We start from the raw sequence: 9,932 nt of genomic DNA, 5'->3' as shown, positions 1-9,932 counted from the left end.
CGGTGAGTGAGTCGGGCTAGTAATCAGAAGGTTGCCGGATCGATTCCCCGCCGTGCTAAATGATGCTGTGTCCTTAGGCAAGGCACTTCACCCTACTTGCCTCGGGGGGAATGTCCCTGTACTTACTGTAAGTCGCTCTGGATAAGAGCGTCTACTAAATGACTAAATGTAAATGTAAGACATAAGTGGGGATGACAGTGTCACTCACAATGGACCTTCATTCTCCCACAAAAGCAGTCAGGCTTATTTCAAAAAAGAAACAATAATGTGTGTATTTGTAGTCTACATACATCAACAAAAGCTTCTGAGTGTAAGACTAATATTATTAAAAAATATATCATTTCCTTGCCGGCTTAAATGTACTCCATCTCTCAGAAACTGGGATGGCCTATTGAATTTGATCTGCGTATGTCTGATGATTGCACCGCCAAGGAGTCTAACATAGGAAGTCATTATACTATTAACCCAGATTCGTGCTTTGTTTATTTTTGGGCAATCCTTTGGACAATGCTGGAGTACACTATATTCATTAGTGGGAAGTCTGTGTGCAGCTGTAGTAAGTCCTTCTTCATTCTTCTTACAAGCTCAATACTTTTCAGTTTCCTCAAGTCATTACCACCAGCATGAACGACAAGTATATCAGGGGCAGCCAGAGTGGACAGCTGAGAGGAGAAAAGTGGGAGAAAGCCATCCCATCGCAGACCACCTGAGCCAAACCAAAAGACATCTGCGACATCTGACACCTGCGAGTCCCAGGTTCCTCCCCATGGTCTCGATGGCCCTTGGTTCCGCACGGCGCACAAGACTGGAGCCAATGATCCAGATTTTTGGGGCTGAAAACACATTGATGTACAACAACAAAATAAGTTTGTTTTGCGTTACATAACAAGAACAAGTTAAGACAACATTCAACAACATAGGACAGAAAATACATGGAGCAAATCTAAGAAAGCATGTTGATAAAGCATGCCATCTCGTTTTTCCATAGACAAAAAATCCATCTACACATAAATGACTTACAATCGGTTCCAGAGCTTTGTCCCTGTTGCTGTGCCATTACAATCTTCTTTAGTACCTATAGTAACTGAGAGCAGAAAGGAAAGTTGTTGTTAGCCTACTAGGATAAATCTTTTCAATGTCTACTGTGAACAAGTTGTGGGCTTCTGGGAGACAATGACATGGGATCGTTTAGGGCTATAACTTAGTTAAGTTGTGGACAGATGCAATAGGCAATCATATTGTGAGGACAATAAGGAGCATTAGCCATTCAATTATGTTAAAGAATAATAAGCAATAATTTATAAGGCCTACGTTACATTCAACATTTTGCACTTAACAAGTCGAAACTTCTGAACCAGTCGTATAGGCTATCGCAAACCAAGGTTAGTATCAAATGCATACATTGATATTTAAAACTAGTATAAGCGGCAGAAAAACACATCTTAAACGTGTACGTTTGTTTAAATAGATATATACATTTAGCTGATGTCGATGTGCAATTCCTCCGACATTTTGCAGTGTGCGTGGTTTCAACGTAATATCGTTAACTACAGAAGATAAGGAAAGGCTTATAATCTCTATACTAAACAAACCCTGCTGTTTGTACTGAACACATATACTGAAAACTATATTAAACAATGTTTTAAGCTTACCCCAATAGATCCATTTTAACAGTTTGTTCTGTGAATGTCAATGCGCAGGTATTCCATTCAAGTACTCAACTCAGGTATGTGAACGTTTTTCGAGACTCGCGAAAGGTGTACTCTGAATTAATGAACCAAGAGAGTTCTAGCCAATCCTGAGGTCTCCATGACCGCAAGTAGTAAAGACCCCTACCCCCTTCTCTAAATGCCATGTGTCTGGCACTTAACGCCCCAATACACATCCATGCACAAGCTGGAAAGTGTGTCCAAAATAAAATAGCATGGCAACAATATTTGGCTTAATTAAATTAGGCCAAACTAATTAATAGGTTGGCATTTCATTTGTTTATTGAAAACTTTAGAACACTACCCCCTAACCATTGGAAATGAGACATGTACTTAAATAAAAAGGTGATCTTGGAGATAGCTTGGCACAGATACTGTACTGATGGCGGCAGAGAGAAGGTATTTTAAAGACGATCAGTATAGTTGACTGGGAGACTTGGGAAGGGAAATATGAATTAATGTGTTTGCCATTTTGGTGGATGAATAATGGTGACAGCATGGCATTTTAATAATGATACATTGAGATAGGGAAGTGTAGGTGGTGAAAAGTGCCATTTGGTAGAGATGAGCAAACCTGTGATCCCTTCTCAGTTACCTGATTTGGGAGTGTGACCATTTGATGAGATGGCAGCGTCACCGGAGATTGAGGAGACAGTAGAGGCCATGTAACTTTTCTGCAAGGTCTATGAGAGATGCAAACAAAGATGGGTGACAGACAAGTTGTTAGTACAGTGGGTTATGACTGGGAGAATGGCACAATAACTGAGTTAAATTAGAAGATGATACTTAGCCGAAGGGTAGATGTGGGTTTAGTCCCCGTCCTTCCACTGGTCCAACAAAGATGGATTAGTGTTAATGAAACAATGTTCACATAATAAAACAACAACAACAACAACAACAGAGAGCCTGTTTTAGTTTAAAGCCCACTCACCACGACAAGGTACAGGCTTAGAGCAGGAGGTTAGTATTACAAGACAAAGACAATGTTAGTAAACATACAGACTAACAAGACATACAGACTCCCAAGACATACAATCAAAGTGCTTGAATATTTTCTGAAAACTTGACCAACCTTTAACTTGCTGGATTGATTAAACACAAATGTTTTTTAAATGTTTTTATTTTATTGAGAATAAACAAGAAAGACACGGAAACACTCTTTTTGGTTATTTTTTGTTTTTTATTTGGTTAATAACATCGAACCCCACTTCACATGTAAGACAAAGGACAGACACACAAGGCAAATACAAATAAATCCATCTACAACTTTATGCATATCGCCAGTGTTGTTGGCAGTGTCCCTTGTTCATGAGGTTGGCTGATGGTTCATGTGGTCAGTGAGGAGATCTTCGTGTTAAGGAAAGACTCAGGCCCCGTAATGCGGACTCTGAGTATCCAAATGAACACACTGATGTTGAAGCTTTAGAAATGCTGGAGATGACAAGTCTGAAAGGTGGCAGACAACTTTACTATTCAGGAAAGACTCAGGCCCCGTAATGCGGACTCTGAGTTTCCAAATGAATAGTGCTGCTGACAGTTGAAAAAGGATCCGTGGAAAAACAAGTTGTGGAGTTGACTGCCCAACATACATGATCGTCTGAACTGTATTTTTTCAACCATAGTAAGAGGGTGCATGGCTATGCAAACAAACATACAAAAGTGGTCCAAAACATTGACATTAACATGTAAAATATAACATACAAACATGTAAATACATGTAAAAAAAACCAAAAGTGGACAGAAATGAACATGTAAAAAATAACATACAAACATAGAAATACACATAAAAATTGAGCAATGTCATAGCCAAAATAAGTGATAGACAACCCTCACACTACTGGTGGTGAAAAAGTACTAACTTTGTCAGAGTCCGACGAACATGTGTCCCCGTTATTTTTTCGGTTTCCCTTCGTGCCAAATGGTGCATTCGGATCTTGCAGTACCAGGACGATGCCATTTTCACCAAAAGATGAACATGATTGTCCTCCACAGAGGTTTCAAACATGTGGTTGTGCAGCTGAGGGAAGAGGTTCTTGTCAGCACTGTCACTTAGGACTTGGGTGACAATGGCTAAAGTCACTCCAGTGCCTTGTGGGGGCTTGCCTCCCGTTGTTTTCAAAACTCTTTGAAAGCAACGCTCAGTAGCCTTGCACACTTCCACAATGCCATGTGATGGCTTCTGCAGTCCTCCTCGGTCTTTCATGGCAACAAAAGGGTGTGGGGTAGCAGTAGAACTTAAAGCTTCAGTACAAGGTAAGCAGGTGTGTCTTTCTTTGATTTTCTTCACCACAAATCCAGCAATGTAACTGATTGCGGCGGTCTTATATTCAGACACATCTTCCACATTTGGGCAGCTGGAATAATCATGATCAGACATCTCTGGCTCTACTGGCGTCAAGTCAAACCTGCGGGAGATGTTAACAGTTGCAGGTGTAGCCTCCAAGACGTTGGTGTCATCTCTGATCAGACAGTTGCCTGTGCCTTGTTTCACCTGATGCCTCACCAGAAGCCGTTTGTATGCTGCTTTAAACTGTCTGGCAGTTGGATTGTTATTGAATCCTCCACGGGCTCTAACAGCTGAAAAGAACAGTTCCAGGTGATCTTGACTTAATTTGTAGGTGAGGAGGTACCTGCACGGTGCATTTGGTACATCTACAAGTTCTTGAAATACATTCCAAATGCTCCTGCAACTGGCTATGAGTCCAATTACACAGGTGTGTCTTAATCCTGCGTGCAGTGGCTTTCCTCCTCCATCCTTCAGCTCAAAAAGGCAGTTTTCAGCACTTTGCAGAAGGTCTTTTCTGCTGTCTTTATTTGAAATGAGCATTAGTGCTTTGGTTCCCTTGCCAAGAGGATTTCTGCTATTTAGGACATCAAAAGCAGCATCAATTGTTTTGATGAAGTCCACCGTCTCCTCACATCCTCTGAACTGAGGCAAGTGCAGTTCTTTGTTGCAGTATTCCAAAGCATCTGCAACACTCCGACTGAAAACCTGAGCGGCAAGTTTCACCTTCATCTTCTGTTTCCTCCACTGAATGTGAGCCAATTTCAGCTTGTTTCCCAGCCGCAGTCCCTCCTTTTCTTGAAGAGTATTGAGCTCTTCAATGTACTGCCATCGTATTTTTCCTCCTCTTGTCTGAAAGACTCCTCCATCAGCTAAAGCGTTCCTCAGTAATTTCAACATGTGACAGACATCCAAAACTACATGCACTACCTGTGATGGATCTGCAGGATGAGGGAAGGATGGTCTCATGTTATCAATACGCAAGCTGGCACCCAGAGCTCGCAGCATGGCAAAGTGACAAGATGGTCCATCGCATGTCAGTGAAATAACTCGAACGTTATGGCATGGAGCCTACGCAGGCACTCACTGATTGTGTTGGCTCTTTCTTCTCCAGTCATGCCACTGATGAGAAAATATGCCACAGGTATTTTCCAACCCTTATTGACGCAAACTACCATGAGGACCATGGCATCTTTGGCTTCCGGTAAATTGTCACCCATGAGACCTGAGCCAAGATCCACATAGCCATGAAATTTACCTTCTGCATATTCCACATGCTTCCGTATGGCCATCTCATCTACCATGAGAGCACAAACTGTTTCTTTGCCATCTTTTTGGGGGGATTGTACATGAGACTGAAGAGCAGAGAATGCTGGTGATGTAAAACCAGGATTTGCAGAGATACTGCTGTACCACTTTCTGAGGGTCTCTGGATGAGGCAGAGCTAGATCAAAGCTTTCACGGACAAACTCATACGCTTTTGGTGAATAAAAGTGGAGTGTCATCGCAAAAGACCTCAACTCCTCAGAGATCTTTTTTGTTTTACTGTGTTGGACTCTGGTAAGGATTTCCAGTGGCACTCCACTGAAGGAGGCCTCCAGCAATTCAGCACAACTAGTGGAAATCAGCAATTGCTCTTTGAGGTTGCCTATAATGGCAGACATATCAGACACCTTTTTTGCAAACCTCCTGGACCTCTGCTTCTCCATTTTCAGCTTCTTCTTGGTGGTGTTAAGTCCATCATGTGCCTAGCACAACTTTCGCTTAAGTGCTCTTGGAGATTCCTTCACAGTGTAGGAGTGCTCTACAGATGTTTCACTAATGTCTTCTTCATGGGAAACCACACTTTCAAAATAACTGTGATCGAGCAAAACAACCGTGCTGTTGTCATCGATCATAGCAACATTTGGACAGTCCTGTGATTCTGAAATTTGTGGACTGTGAACGTCCACTGTCACGCTAATATCACTGTGATGGACATCTGTGACCAAAGTTGTTTGGTCATCATCAGTCGTAATCACAGTGGTATCATCAGAACAGGTGACCTGGTCATCAACATCATGTGCTTCCTCTACCTCAACAATAACACCACAGATGTAATCATGATCAATATGAACAAAACTTTGTGCGTCAGATTGATCTGTCGTGGCACTCACCTTGCTACCTACCTTACTGTGCTCCTTCCTGGTGGTTGGTTTCCTCTGCAGATGAGCAGGGAAGGAGAATATGGTGGGCACAGCAGTTGGAGTGAGGAAGTGTTGCCCTCCTTGGTTGACATAGAAGCAACTCGCTTCAAAGTGATGTGCATACAGACGTGAAGCTAAATTTGGTTTCCAATCCGCCCGCCTTATGTTGATTATCCACTGATTCAGCCTAACCTCATCATTCAACAGGAATCTGTGAAGACAGAATGTTATGAAAATGAATATGTACAGTTCTATTGAATCACCCAGACATGTTCAGCCCAAATCTTATTAGAAACAATTACAAATCATGTATAAAATGGCTTACATTGCAGACTTTACTGCTTAAAAGTTTACCTGAAGAAGATCAATGCAACCATGTGAATCTCTAAAACTGAGTAGTTTGTAGGTCGCATGTACAATTGACCACAATTAACATAAACACACAATCCATCATGTAAAAATGCATACCAAGGCGTACCATTAGCTAGCACATTTTCAATAACAAGATCCATTAGAGACGCACGTGGACTATAACATGACAACCAGTCGATACATAGACTACAGCAGGATTAAAAAATAAATGTGTTTGGAAATCGTTTTATATGTATTTGTTTGTTAGATTAATTAGAATACAATATTTGCTAATCTGTTCTAAACCAAGCAGACCTAAAAAGAATCCCGCCTAATTAGCAGTACAGTTGCAAACGCAGCACAGATACAATCAGGTGTTTTATTGGGTGTAGTCCGGAGTTGTGGTCTTGGTTGATAAATCAGCAGGTCGGCAGGGAGACAGGGACTGGGTTCTTGAATGACGATCCTGGGCACGAAGAAGACAGGTTAACAAAAGGCAAGTGAATAAAGCAATGCTTGAGGGTCAAAAGCACATACTACCACAGTAGCTGTGACAACGATCTGACGAGGAGTGGTTGGAAAGCCGGGTTGAAGTATGCAGGATGATGAGGTAATGGGCGGCAGGTGTGTAGGGTTTTGGCAGGATGATACAGGTGAACCAGCAGGGAGATCAAAAGGGACAGGAACCAGGCCATGGCCGTAACAAAAGCACGTAAGAGTGAAATTGCAGCTCTGGAGAAGGTTTTCTGTATTTTATATGGCAAGATGTACAATGGGGTCAGTGTATACAAATAACCTACTGCAAAATCAATTTTGCTGTTACAATCTAAGTGCACCACATTTTATTTGAAAATAAGTTGACAGACATTGCATGCTTATTAAAAGCACAGACAGGACGGGCAGGGCAGGGCAGGGCAGAGGAGAGGATGGGCAGGACAAAGAAGACCTATAATCTGATGTCGAATACCATGCCCCTCTAGTCGTCCGAGTGTCTGCTCCCAAACTATGCAAGATGCGTTTCTTCTTACTGGCTGGAGATGAACAGTCTGAAGGACACACATTTTGCATATACCTACAGGTACAATCTGGGGATTTTGTTGCTCAGAGACAACAGGAGTATGGTTTTGCAAACACTGCCTGTGATCATGTCATAGAGCAAACAGCCAACAGAGACTCTGTCTGACTAAAATTGGACTGACTGGATTCTCCCGAAACAAAGATGCAGTGCATAGATGCACCACATCACTCCAACACAGTGAACTGCATGAATCATGAAAAGATCAAAAGGATATTCAAAACATCATGTCAACAATCAAATGTATGATAAACCCATTTGACCAGACATCGGAGGGAAAAAGTCACATAGCATAATGAAAACAGTTTGAGGCTGAAGAGAGAGGAGACAATGCCTTTGTAGAGTTAAACAAAAAAAAGCTATAGAGTACAAGGCTCTACAGTGCGAGCATTTCACTCGCATTTGCGCCTAAAAATATGTATGTGCGAACATGGGATGGGCTGTTGTCAATACACGGAACAACTGCGCGAATTACCATTGATTTCACATGGAAAGCAAGTGACGGAGTCGCGACCGACGATGTGAACATAGCATAATGACGCGCGAGCGACGATTTGCAACCAATGGGCCAGGACCATATAAAAAGAGTTACGACACTCTCTGATCTCGCCGAGACATTATCACTTGGTTCAACTAGCTCGTAAAAAAAAACACTGCTGGCAACCTGATTGGTTTTCAACGGGACAGACAGAAGCAGCATTTCGATTTACTGACATTTCCGGTATATTAACACATACTATCAATTGGTTACTGGTGTGTTGTATCATGTATATGTCTGATAGGCTACTTTATTAACATTTATGTATTACATTAACTTATAACACTACGCAGCAATATTGTCAAGCAGAGCTCGAAATGGCTATGCTAGCTACCATACTGTTTGACACCAGCTCAATTTAAGACAAGAAAGGAGTTTGGTAAATAGTACAGAATATATAAGGCAACCAATTGCATTCAATAAAACATTTTAGTTGCAAAAAGTCCTGTGAGAGGGTTGTTTGTTTTTAGTGAGTGGACCTGAAATTCCTGCCGACTGTCGAAAAAAAGTTGGAAGTAAACTTGAAGTAAACCCAGCTAACAAGGGACGTCCTGGGGACGTTCGGTGACGTCCCTATTTGGTCCCTTATAGGTCATACCGTGACGTTATCCTTAGGACGTCCCTAGGTGGTCCTTAGGACGTTATTAAAGTTCCTAAAAGGTCACAATTTAGACATTTATTTTTTAACTTTCAGGGGACGTCCCAGGAACGTCCCTGGTTGGTTATGATACGACGTTATGTTAAAAAAAAATCGGGGACAATCGGGACGTTCCAGGAACGTCCTAGGAACGTCCCTGGTTGGTTATGATATGACATTATGTTAAAAACTTTCGGGGGACATTTGGGACGTTCCAGGAACGTCCCTGGGGTGCGTTACCCGAAAGCATCGTAAGCCTAAATTGATCGTAGAGTCCATCGTACGATGGATCTTAGTTGTACGGGCCGTTTCCCGAAACCATTGTAGCTAAAGAGGCACTTGAAAATCGTCATAGATTAACGATAGCTCCAGACCAGTCGTAGATCGCTAAGTGCATCGTAGCACAGAGACTCAGTGGAGACACACGTAGGCCGACCATGAAAACTACATTAAACTCATGCTGAAAGTTACTTCCGATGGAAAATAAGATTATTTTGGTCCTCTTTTTACAGCAGTTACGCTGGAACTGGGATATTTCTTAGTGAACCATACAAGTTTAACTGCTGAAAAAATATCAGAATCCGGTTTATTCTCAAGTAAATTTAGGTTACAAAAAATAATTTGATTTAGTGGGTTTGGCGCATGCAATGAAGGTATTTAAAAAACAAATGTCAGTCTTATTCAAAATAATTCAAAATAACATTGAAATATGGCTGTTGTAATGTGCAATAGTAACTAGAAATGCATTAACGTAACGCTTTTACGAGTACAATAACACAACAACAATTGAACATTGAAGATATTTATTAGAATTATAGGGCTGGTAGCACGCCAAGCCCGGTGGATGAAGAGGCTGGTGGCAGAGCCGAGCCTGATGTTAGGAGATGGTGGCGCCCAGGAAATTGAAAGACTCCACAGGGTTGACTGGGAAGTCACACAGGGGGAAGGGGCTGGGAGGGAGTGAAAACTTGTACAAAAATCATAAAAGCCATTGAAGATAGCCTAAATCCTGCACTGCAGACTTGTCCCCTCTGATATGGGGAATTGGATGTGGTCTGGGATGTGGCAAAGTAATGCAGTTGTGACAGCCTGCACAGATCTTGACACTGAGGCCTTGGTGAGCCCATGTCCATCTCCAATAAGGAGGAGGAG

At 41.9% G+C, this 9,932-nt stretch overlaps 1 long non-coding RNA gene across 1 annotated transcript; it reads right to left on the bottom strand.

Annotated features, from left to right (window-relative positions):
- Positions 1-139: 139 nt before the first annotated feature.
- On the bottom strand, positions 140-1,717 carry LOC124485780. The gene is made up of 3 exons (XR_006958094.1): positions 1,653-1,717; positions 1,021-1,084; positions 140-833 (listed from the first exon to the last, which is right to left on the bottom strand). It is a non-coding gene; the product is annotated as an uncharacterized LOC124485780 (long non-coding RNA).
- Positions 1,718-9,932: the final 8,215 nt, after the last annotated feature.

This window comes from Hypomesus transpacificus, chromosome 23, assembly GCF_021917145.1.
Source record: "Hypomesus transpacificus isolate Combined female chromosome 23, fHypTra1, whole genome shotgun sequence".
NCBI classification, from domain to species: domain Eukaryota; kingdom Metazoa; phylum Chordata; class Actinopteri; order Osmeriformes; family Osmeridae; genus Hypomesus; species Hypomesus transpacificus.
This window is presented reverse-complemented; position numbering and strand designations above follow the sequence as displayed.